At 58.5% G+C, this 11,315-nt stretch overlaps 1 long non-coding RNA gene across 1 annotated transcript in view; it reads left to right on the forward strand.

Annotated features, from left to right (window-relative positions):
- The first annotated feature begins 4,428 nt into the window (after positions 1-4,428).
- The window catches only part of LOC132344145 (uncharacterized), a 49,900-nt gene continuing 43,013 nt past the window's right edge, over positions 4,429-11,315 (forward strand). The window contains exon 1 of the long non-coding RNA XR_009493267.1: positions 4,429-4,513. This is a non-coding gene — a long non-coding RNA (uncharacterized lncRNA). The remainder of the gene's footprint in view (positions 4,514-11,315) is intronic.

Below are 11,315 nucleotides of genomic sequence, written 5' to 3' on the forward strand. Positions count from 1 at the left end.
AGAGGCAAATTACACCTTCTGGCTTGTGGAGAGGATGTAATGAGAGCCTATTTCCCAAGTGTTCCGTGTACAGTAAGCACTCAATAACTGTGACTTTCCTCCAGTGCCTTCAGCCCTCTGGCTCCCTTCTAGGGATGGGGTTGTGAGGAGTGGAGACAGAGGAGGCAATCCTGGAGAGGTAGGAATTCATCCCCACTGGTACCAGGCCCCTGCCCACTCCCAGCCCATGGAGGGCCCCCTGTTCGAGGGGACCATAGTCAGGACACCCTACATAAGACCTAAGCCACTGCCTTCCTCTGGGCCCCCGGCTCCCCTTACCAAGGCCTAAGCAATGATCTTCTTTTCCTGCTGGGGGATCCCTGGAGGGTGGAGGGTGAGGAAATTAATAGCAATGAAGTCTGTTCTGAAGGTGGGTGTGGGCTGGGCCCCACACCGGTGCCCATAGGCCAGCCTCCTGCAGCCTGCACCGTCCTGCTGGCCACTGAAGCTGCCTGTGAAGCCAGGTGATTTATGGGCCTGCATGGGCTGGGTGGAATTCATCTTCCAGCTCCCAGTGGCTGGGAAGTGAAAGCATCATCCTCTCTGCCTCACCCCAGGCCTCCAGGCCCACAGAGGCCAAGGCCATGAAGGTGGGGGCTCAGAACAAACAGTCCCCAAAGAGGCCTGATTACCATCATGAAACCCTGCTCTTGGTTTACAGAGTCCCAGAGAAGGCTAGCTACTTGCCCCAGGGTCACACAGAGAGTCTAGGGATGAGGATGTAGAGCTGAGACTGAGAGACCAGCAGGAAAGTTTGTTAATGAGGACCTGAGTTCAACTCATGCTGACTTCGGACAAGTCCCTCACAGTGCAGTTTAATAGCACCTAACTCAAGGCAATGTGAGAATTCAATGAACTCATGCCTCAGAGGCCCTCAGCACGCTACCCAGCACACAGTAGGCACATACTAAGTCACAGCATCTTCCAAGAGCCCATATGGATCCAACATGCCTTATTATTTCTCAAAATTGGAATAGGGACAGCAAGTGTCTGAGTCTCAAGAACTGGAGCCCAGGGTCCTCAGGAGGCTAGGGTAGACTCAAGGCTGAGGTGAGATTTCTTAGAGTTGCTGCCATCAAATGTCATGCTTGCCCAGCTGGGAAGAGCTGAGATTACCGCTGGCTCCATGCTATAGAGAGCTGGACCCTCTTTGTGTGCTGGGCTTGGCTCCTGTGTCCTCTTCAGTCACTCCCCTAGTTTCCAAATGCAAAAGGAACTGGCAAGGGAGGTGGAAGCGGGAGTTCTTCTGGATAGGGCTTTTGAACATGAGTGGTTACCCCTCAGGTCATCTGCATCCCCCACTTTTTAGAAGTAGCTACACTTTGTCACTCGCTAAGAGATTTGGACAAATTGTTTAGAGAACTGACTGAACAACCTGACCGAGATGGTCATCAAAGCAAGAGGAACTGGCCTAGTTCTCAGCTGGGGCTTGATTCTTGCCCTTCAGGGTCTTAAACACCCAGAAACTCTGTCCTAAGGTTTTGGACCTGGGGTAGGGATGGCTTTCTGACTGCTGCAATGCTACGAGTTTTGGAGGGACAGGGTGGAGGGGTGGTGGAAGGAAGGCAGCTGTTGCTCCAGCCACCTTTCATCAAGTGAATCACCTTTTCAGCGCCTTTCAGCACTGGGTCAGGCCTTCAAGGGTTTCTCAGCTTACTCTCATTTCCCAACTTAGGGAACCCAGGCCACCGTGATGATGAGGGGTTGGGGTGCCCTCCCACAGGAATGTGCTGGGACCGTCCTCCCTGGTGTCCCTAGAGGTCTCAAAGGTTTTCAGACCATCAACCATACTCAGGGCTGCTCAGCTGACACCTGTGTGAGAGCTGAAGCAAAGTAGCCGCCTGATAACAGTCCATGTGACAAGTGGAAAGACTAAGGCCCAGAAAGGAGTACCTAATGGCTCCTATATGGAGGCAGAATTTCCCATGGGAAGATCAAGCAGGCTCCCGGCATTCTCCCTTCTCCTCCCACCCCCAGCCCTGTGGACCTGAGCTGCAGTCCTCTGAGCTCTCAGGAATCCAGGCTGAGTTTGCTGGCTGTCAGAATAGCGTAGCCTTGAGAATGAATTCAGGGCTGGCAAATTCATTTTGCCTCTTCTCCCTCCGGTGGTGGAAGGAATGATCTCGCCGGCCCTGAAGGAGTTCAAGCCGAGGTCAGAGAAGCCCTCTGAAGGATGTTCTAAAAAGAGGGTTGAGGGGGATGGTACTCCGGCCTGCTCCCTCTTTGGCCCAGGGTCCGCGCTGATCCCTGCTCAGGAGGCCTGGGGCCATCCTCGAATCTGCGTTGCACGTCCGCTCTCCCAAGCGGGCCTCGTCAATCAGGCACTGGCCCTAGCCGGGCCAGTACGTCTTCCGCTAGTCTCAAGCCCCCGGGGAGACCCCCGCCTCTGCTCTCTCCCGGTGCCCGCCTCCCCCCACCCCGCCCCCAGCGGCGGTGTCATTGTTCTCTGACGTCACGCAGAGGCCCCGCCCCTCGACCCCCATCCCGGCTCCCGGGCTCCGGCTCCTGGCGCCCGAGACCCAGCAGCCTCTAAAGCCCCGGCCGAGCAAGGCTCCCCCCGCGGCCCGGCCGGGGCTGCGCCCCCTTGCGCTCTCCCCAACTTGCCTTTGTTATTCCAGCTCCCTTCCTCGCCTCGCCTCCAACACCGCGGCGGACTGGAAAACGCGGAGCGCGGAACCGCCACTACACCTGGAATCCGAAGCCGGCGCCCGCCCGAAGCCTCCCCAGCTGGCGCGGGGAGGGGAGTGCGCGCGTGCGCGCGTTTGTGTCCAACCCGGGCTGCGCGGGCGCTGATTATGATTTGGGACTGAGGGTACCGCAGATCATGAGTAGGGGGGCTGAGGGGAAGGGGTATGGAAGAGGACGTGGAAGGATGTGTTTGTATGTGTACCTGAATGTGAGGAGTTCGTGCACAGGGAGATGTTTTGTGTTTTGAGTGTATGTGGGTTTGTACAGTGGTGTGTGCGCGCTTGCCATGTACACTGGCATATTTGAGAGCGCAAGTGTACGTGTGTGTGGGTGCGTGTGCGTGTGGAAGCGTGTTAGTAATACTGAGTGTGGGTGCAAACGTGTGCCGTTTGGGTAGGAGTTTCCGTGTGAGGGGCAGCGGACGTGAGCTGAAGTGGGTGCACACTTAGGTGCTCTCAAGGGTGGGTCTGCCCGGGGAACCCCGCGAGCGGCTGTATCCAACTACACCTTGTGAGTGCCATCCTTCTCCCCGACTCCTGGGACAGTGCACAGCCCTAAGCCGGAATCCTGCGCCACCTCTCCCTTCTCTCCCGCCCACCCCCAGCCCCTGCCGCCCACCGCCCGCGCACTTTGGGCCTGGGATGTTTCCCGCGGGGCCTTGGGGAATCCAAGCGCTTTTGGACCGCACGGAGTGCGGGGGACAGACCCTGCGCACCGCTTCTACCCAGCGCTCCAGCCTTCTCCAACATGGCCTTTGGTGGGAGGGGGCTGGCGTCCTCTGCTCCCCGACCCGCCAGCCCACGGGCTTTAGGAGCAACCCCAAAGCCTTCTCCAGCGGAAGGCTTTGGCAATCTCGTTAGCAACTCGCTCAGCCCTAGTACTGGTACCTGACAGCTTTCGCAGCCCCGAGCGCACTCCTGTCGGGGGCGTGAGAGCAGAGCGGGGGACACTCCGATGAGACTGGTGATTTCAGCCTCCTTCCCAGTGTGAACACATCTTAGGCTCAGTATTTCTCTCCTGCTCCAAACTTGCTGGGGCAGCTGGGGGTGAGGTCGCATTTAGGGAGGGGGTGGGTGGGAGCGTCCAGGGAGCAGTGGAGGGAAGAGAGAGGAGATGAGTGGGAGTGGGGGAGTGGGTGACGCACGAAGCCTATCAGAGCCCTAGAGGGGAAAAAGCTTGGAGAGCGCCCAGACCGAGAATCTCGGAAGAAAGGGAGAAAAAGAGGGAAAGGAAAGGGAGAGAAAGAGAGGCGGAAAGAGACCGAGAGAAAGGCGAGACCGCAGAGAGCGCTAGGCAAGCCGAGCTGAGCGCTGGCGGCGGCGGTGGCGGCGGCGGCGCTGGCGCTGCGCTCCGCTCCTCCCTCCACCCCCAGTTCCGCACCGGCTTTTGCGGCCGGCCGGCGGCGCGGGGCCCTTTGGAAATAGAATAGCCAATGTAATCTGACACTTCAACTTGCTCGGCTCCGGGCGAGTTGATTCACTTACTCACCCCCTAACGCCGAGTTCCTTTTCACTGTCTGTGGACATTAAAAAAGCGAGCGGCGGCGGGCGCCCGGGAGAGCGATCGGCCAGGCGGCGGGCGGCGAGCAGCGACCGGGCGGCCGAGCAAGCGAGCAGCGCCGGCGCAGCGCGGTGACCCCAGCCCCGGTCGGCGCGGAGCAGAAGCCGGCGCGGAGCGCGTCTCGGCGCCCTCGCAGCTCCTCCCGGCCGGAGCCGGCCCTGCCGGGCAGCGGTGGCTGTGGCAGCGGCGCGTCCTCCAGCGGCAGCAGCGGCGCTCGCAGCACCGGGTAAGTTTGGGGCCAGACCCGGGCGTCCGCTGGCCCCAGGCCTTCCTCCCGCTCTCCTTGTACTCCTGGGGTGCGATAGTGGAGCGCCGGGTGCTGGAGCTTTTTCCCTTTTAGGGTCCGCTGGGACCTGGCGAGCCGGGCGAGTGCCCGGCGGCCGAGCTCCGCTGCGCTCTTCTTGGCGACCCGGGGCCGAGGCCCAGGCGACCGAGGAATGCCCGGCTGCGCGGAGCCGGCTTGGTCTGCGCGCGGGGTTCGGGGCTCTTCGGGTGTGCGGGGCGTGAGTGCAGTTGTGCGCGCGCGGACCTGGTGCCCGCCTCCTGCCGGCGCGCCTGCAACCCTGGTTCCGTACACCCGGGGGCCGGGCAGGACCAGGATTCGGGCAAGGAGGGAGAGAAGGACCGGGGTTGGTTCACCTCTGTCTCCCTCCTTTCCTTTGGAAAGACGCGAAGTTGTGCGCCTGTGTGTAGGAGAGCCGCCCGGGAAGGCGCCGGATTTCGGGGCGGCAAGGGGGTGGTGGTGTTAAGTTGTGCATCTGAATTTCCAGGGGAAACACACACTTTGGTAAATGGGAGTGGGGGGCGCGGTTAAGTTGTTTGTGTGCAAATTGCCCGGGGAGACGCGGTGCACCGTTCTAGCGGGGAACGCCAAGGGGTGTGTGAAGGGTCTTCCGGTAGATCTTTAGAAACCCGGGGAGCCTTCAGGCCAAAGCCTGGATGGGGCTGCCCCGACCAGGAGGGGAGCCCAGGGGGAAGATGAACGTGTGTGTGCGCGCGCGCGTTGCAAATACGAAAGTAATTTCCCCGTGTTCTTTCTTCCTCTCCGTCTCCGGCGACGGCGGCCCCGGGGGAGTGGGAGGCCGGCCGGGGCGGAGGTTGGGGGGCCGAGCCGGGGCTGGGGCTGGAGCTGGGGTGGGGGGCGGGCTCTGGAAGCTTGATTCACATTCCTGGCGTCTAGGCTGGGGGGAAAACAGTGGGGAGCGCGGCCTCGGCGTCTAGAGCGCGGGCAGCGGGCGCGCGTCGCCCCCTCGCCAGGGACATCTGTCCAGGAAGCCAGCCGGGCGAGGAGAGGGCGCGGTGCGGAGGGCAGGCTCCCCGCCCCGGAGCAGCGGGGGCGCGGGCTAGGGGCAGCCGTCTTCCCGGCCATTGTGCGCCAGCAGATTTTCACGGGAGACTGCCCCGGAGCCGCCGGAGAAGGCCGGGAGCCGGCCTCAGCCCCGGGTTTAAAAGACACTCCAGGAATGTAAACAACCCGAGCCGGAGGGCGGGCGGGCGGGGGCGCGCCAGGGCTGCCGGCCGGGGCCCCCCACCCCTCCCCGGGGGACAGCCGGACGGCAGGGCGGCCCAGCCCGACCCCTCTACCTCCCACAAACTTTTTCCTCCCTTGCCTTCCCTTCCCACCTCGCTCCTCCGGCAGGGCACTGAGGGAGGGCCTCTCCGCGGGCGAGGACCCAGGGCGCCTGGCACCCGGCGCCTGACCCCGGAGGGCTGGCGGCCGGGCCCCTGCTTGGGTGTCCAGAGCCCCGGCTGGCTGCCTGGGAGCCGCAAGCTTCCTGGGCAGGCAGTGCCGGAGTAACTGGGGCTCTGAAAGCCTGCCCGCCTGGCTCCCTCCCGCTGCTTCCCCCGCTCTCCCCCTTCTCCTCCCCCCTGACTGCTTTTCCAGTGCCCTGACATGAGGGAGGAAGATTTAACTTGGCAGCCCAAACAAATGTTCTCTCAGAGGTCCTCCAAGAAGCTGGCGGCTGGGCTGGCAGGGTGAGGGCACTGCTCGGCCAGGCTTTTTCTTCCTTCTTGCTCTGCCATGGCCATTTGGAGCCCCCTGGGTGGACAGCCCAGGGCATGGGAGAGTAGGGCCCAACCCTTACTGATTTAGAAGGGCAGGGGAAAGCTGCTTCTGGAAGCCCCTGGCTTAGCGTTGGGCAGGAGCTGCCTGGAGCTGCTTCCTGGTGCCAAGGGTTTTCTGGAGGATTTTCTTGAGCAACAGTTTGTCTCCTTGCCGCAACCCCGGGAACAGGGCCTGGTAGACCAGAGGGTTAACCAGTGCCGTCTCCTCCCTGGTGGGTGTGAGGACAGGCTGGTTACACAGGGCAGGGCAGGAGGCCAGAGGCTGTTCCCAGAGGTGCCTGGGTTTGCTTATTATTGTTTCTTGAAGGTAGAGATAAAGAGGCAGGCGCTGTCGCTGGATAATGGGCAGCCTGGCTGGTGAAGAATTCCGACTGACCTGTGCTGCCGTTTGTAGTATGGTCCTGGGAGTTTAAAAGTTGCTCTCAGGGAAGTTTAGATGAGCGAGTAAGCCAGTAACTTTCTCTGTCCTGGCTGCTTTCTGAGGGAATCCAGACTGGGGGACATTCCTGGTTTCTCACTTGCCCGCTGCCTAGCCCTCGTGGCCTGGTTTGAGAATGCCCCGAGACTTGTGCTGACCTTTCTGTCTTCAGGTTGAAGATACTGAAGCACCGGCATCAAACAAAAGACACGTTGAAAGCCGCAGAGCACGTGTGACTGAGGGTGTTTTCTTCTGAGTTTTATGTTTTCAGTTGGGTTTTGCTTTACCCAACAGGACAGAAGCATCTCCTGGTCCCAAGTCACGAGGTTAGGAAATGCTGTTTTCACGTGTAAATCTTAGAACCGTAGACTTCGGAGCTGGTGACCTGGGTGGGATGGTGCAGGGGGCGGGGAACAGTAGGGAGTTTTCTCAAGAGTTTTAAATGGTTTTGGAGTTGGGATTTCAGTCATTCGGGGTATGGCTCACAGAGAAGAGTTGGGAATAAGTAATGGCTGGACTTACGGGAAACTTTGATAACTAGTCCTCTCTCTGCATAAAAGGATTGCTGGCTTCTTTATGGGGACAAAATGTCCCTTTTTCCTCCTAAGGAAAGGGAGAAGAGGAGGAGCCTCATTCCTTTCTCAGCCAGGAGCAAAAAAAGGTCCAGAGACTTGGGCTTTTCCTCTGTCTCTGTCTTTGTCCCCCCCCTCCCACCGCCCCCCCCCACAAACACACTCCCCCAGTGACAGCATTATCTCCATCCCTGGTCTCCAGACACGTGCCCCAGCCTAGGACAGGTGTCTGCCATCGATGGAAAATTGCAGAGACAAGGACCCCCCCTAAGAGCAGCAGACTTCACTTTTTTCCTGATTGACAGAGATGGGGGTGGGTAAAGAAGGTAGACACTTGGCAGCCTGCTGTGTCCTGAGAGTTTTGTCACAAGAGTCCCCGTGTGTGTGAAGTTCTGAGTTCTCTGGCATGGGCCAGCATCCAACAGGCAGCCATGACTCTCGTCTCACGTGAGATGTTGCTATAAGAGATTCAGGCACCAACAAGTTAATTTCCGGAAGCTTCTCTGGGCACTCTGTCACAGAACCAGGAAGCAGGGCCTGCCAGGTTCTGACTGAGTCCCATACGTTTTCATTCATAACTTTGCTCCCCAGGGCCCTAGCCTGGCTCCTATCACCACCTCATCTTTATGAGGCTCCTTAGGTTTTGTGTGGACAACAAAGGCTGGGCTGCTGTAATTACTCTGAACCCTGCTGCAGCCTTGCCTGGTGACTGCTTTGACCTCTCAGCAGGACACAGTGGCCTCTGTCCACGCCCTCTGGGCGGAGGTGGGGGGTGGCTCTTTATCCCTAGAGCTCTACCCTGATGACAAGGGGAGGCAAAGCCTGCCTAGGCTAGAAGCTCCAGGGGTGATCCTGAGGTTGGACCCTGTGGCCCTCAGGGAAGATGAGAGGCTGAGAAAACCAGTGCTAAGCACAGGCTCTGAGGAAAGAGTCCAGAAACCTGTCAGGATTATGCAAACATTTCCTATCACCTGAGGAGATAGGGGAAAGGTGTCAGGAGGCTGTAGTTGGCTGGCTGCCTCCGGCTCATAGCTTTACTCAGCTGGGCCTCAGTTTCCGCATCTGTAAAATGGGTCCAAAGGCAGGACCACCCCACCCCCAACTCTGATGCCACATGGTTGCTGTGAGGATGAGGCAGATATGGGTGTGAAATCCCTGGATGTGTGTCCCCTGAAGGCCTGGCAGGCTGTGGGTGCAGAATGAATGGAGCACCAAGGGGTTAAATTGGAGGTGTTAGAAGCATTTGCCAGATACTGCTCTCCCATCCACACACCTCCTGGAAGCTTATTGTCCAGCTTTGGCTTGCATGCTCCCCATGACAGGGTGTTCACCACCTCTGGGCAGCTTCTGCCTTTAGTGGATAGCTCTGACTGTTGGCATGCTCGGCTGCATACCTTCTGGAAATCAACCCCTGCTGACCTTTGCTGGGCTTAAGGAACTAGGGGTTCTCCAGACCACAGACTAGCACTTTGATGATCCCAGATTCAATACCAGTGCCCAGGCAGGCCACACTTCCCTGGGGCGAGAGGACACCTTTCAATTGGCTGCCTCAGCCCTTATTGGGAGTGACCTGTGGGGAGCAGAGCGGGGTCTGTCTTAGGGGCTCACTGTCACTTGTCTGCGTCTGCGTGCCAGCTCTGCTTCCTGGCACTTGCCTTGGATCAGTTAGAAGAAGAAAGGAGATACGTAGCGGGGAGTGGGGTTGGGTCAGGGCCCTAGCACTGCTGCTGAAGATACTTCCTGAGAGTCTCCAGTGTGAGGACCGTGGCCTGTGAGAGACCCTGAAATGTGTAAGACAGTTCCTGTTCCTTAGGAGCTTCTAGTCCAGCAAGGGCAGGAAGATCAGTCCAAATAAATAATTAACCACCACCGGCTGGCTGCCTGCCATGGGCGCATGATGACAGTAATAACCACAGCCCCTCGCCTTTGTACAGCACTTGGTGGATTAAGAAGTGCTGTCCAACTTTGCCTAACTCCAAGAGCAGTGGCGGAAGCTAGCTGCTATTTAGAATCAGCCCCATTTAGCAGAGAAGAAAACTGAGGTTTAGGGAGGTGAAATGTCCCCTGCTGCAGCCGTTCTCAATGTCAGGCCTTATAGATGGCGAGTGTGTTGGTGCCTTCCCAGTGTACCAGCCAGGCAGGGACAAGGGTGCAGAAATCCATGTGGACTCCCAGAATGGGGAACTGGGGACTGAGGTTAAGTAGCAGGAGGTGTGCCCAGGAGGGGTTGGGAGGCTCACTTGCCCCCCACTTTGGCAGCACATGGCTCACGCCCTGAGCAACTGTGCCCTTTTCTTAGGGCACAGTGTCTTACAGCCAGAGCTTGCTCTGAACCCCAGATCCTGCCATGACTGCCCAGGGCACACATGTCTGTGCATGGGGCTTTACCCCCATCCCTGGCCCTGGAGCAGGAAGCAGAGATGTTTCTAGGCCCCAGATCCCCATGCAGACCAAGGCTCTTCCCTGGGCTGTGATGGTTTCTATAGATACAGACGTTGACTCAGCCTGCCCCTCCTCTGGCTGAGTCAGTCCCCAAGCCGTGTGGGGTAGCCGCCCTGTGGGGGCCCTTGGATTCCTTCTGCCCCTTAGCACTGCCCCCTCTGCTGACCAGGCCCCTGCACTGAGTTTTCTGGAGCCCATCTCAGTGGCATCCCAGGACCAGGCTGCAGGTGGCGGGGGTCCAGAGCAGGGAGCAGTCGGGCAGCTGAGCTGGCGGCTCCCCAGGAAGCCTGGCCCAGCCTGGCACACCTGCACAGGTAATGACTGTGGCCCAGGAAGGCCCCAGGCCCCGCCTATCAGGCCCAGCTGCTGGGGTTACTGTGGATCGTGCTGGGGGAGGCCGGGGTGTCTGAGCTAATTAGATTTCTTAGATTTCAATGCTCCCCTAATCCTGTTAGCCCGGCTGTAATTGTAACCACTCGAAGATTTCAGCCGTGGCAGGCTGTTGAGGACAGACGGTGTGGGGACTCCACTTAGCCCCAGCCTCAGCCAGCCGGCTGGGGACTGGGGACTCCCCTCCCAGGTCTCCGGGGTGGGGGTCTGAATGGTGTAGGTGATGTGCTTTTCCATAGAATCTTAGCATCGTGGACTGTCAGAGCAGCTGTGGCCTGAGATACCATCTCGCTAAAAGTCTTCACTATGCCAAGTAGGGAAACTGAGGCCTTCAGAGGGGTAGGGACTGGCCCAGTGCCTGGATGGCTGGTAGTGTCAGGGTGGCAGGGACTTTTGTTCTGTGTAATCTTTGTACCTGTAGACATCAGGACAGGTCTGGAATTGTCCAAGGGCCAGTAAACCCTCTGGAGAAGTCTACTTTATTCGGCACTTTTTTGTCTCAAAGCTGACTCCCTAGTTGGCATTCTCTATACACAGACTCGGGGTCATTGCCTCCGCTGGCCAGGGTTTCTGCTGAGGACTCAGGCCTGTCTTTCCCAGGCTCCCAGACCACAGGGCCTTTCTCCTTCTTCTCCCATCAGTCTGTTCCAGATTCTTGATCTCTTGGAGGGTCCACCTCAGTGCAGATTATAGCTTTGCCAGAGAGTGGCAGAGTTAATCTGAATGTCAGGGAGGGGGGTTATTTAAAATATAGTCTCTTTGTACTTTCAATGGCTCTTCTAAAATTATTTTGGAATTATTTTGATATCTGGCTTAAACGGACACTGCACCTACTTTCTGTCCTTTCTCCTACCCTGCCCCCATTTTCCTTGCCCGACAGCTCTAGTCATTCACCCACAGAGGTTGGCACTTGCAGAAGAGGGGGTGGTGGGTGGCAGCGATGCTTTCAGAACCCCTGCCCAGGAGGGTCCCACCCAGCAGTTACATCCTGTTCTCTTCTCTCTGGAGCAGTGGGGAGAGGTGTTTGAAACCTCTTCCTACTCTGCAATCTCCCTGCCTATGTGTTGCACCCCTAAGTATGTGTTATAGAATTGAGGGGCTGTAAGGATTACTTGGTCTGTCCTTTTTTTCTGGCCCAG

Source organism: Bos taurus, chromosome 28 (genome assembly GCF_002263795.3).
Source record: "Bos taurus isolate L1 Dominette 01449 registration number 42190680 breed Hereford chromosome 28, ARS-UCD2.0, whole genome shotgun sequence".
Taxonomy (NCBI): Eukaryota; Metazoa; Chordata; class Mammalia; order Artiodactyla; family Bovidae; genus Bos; species Bos taurus.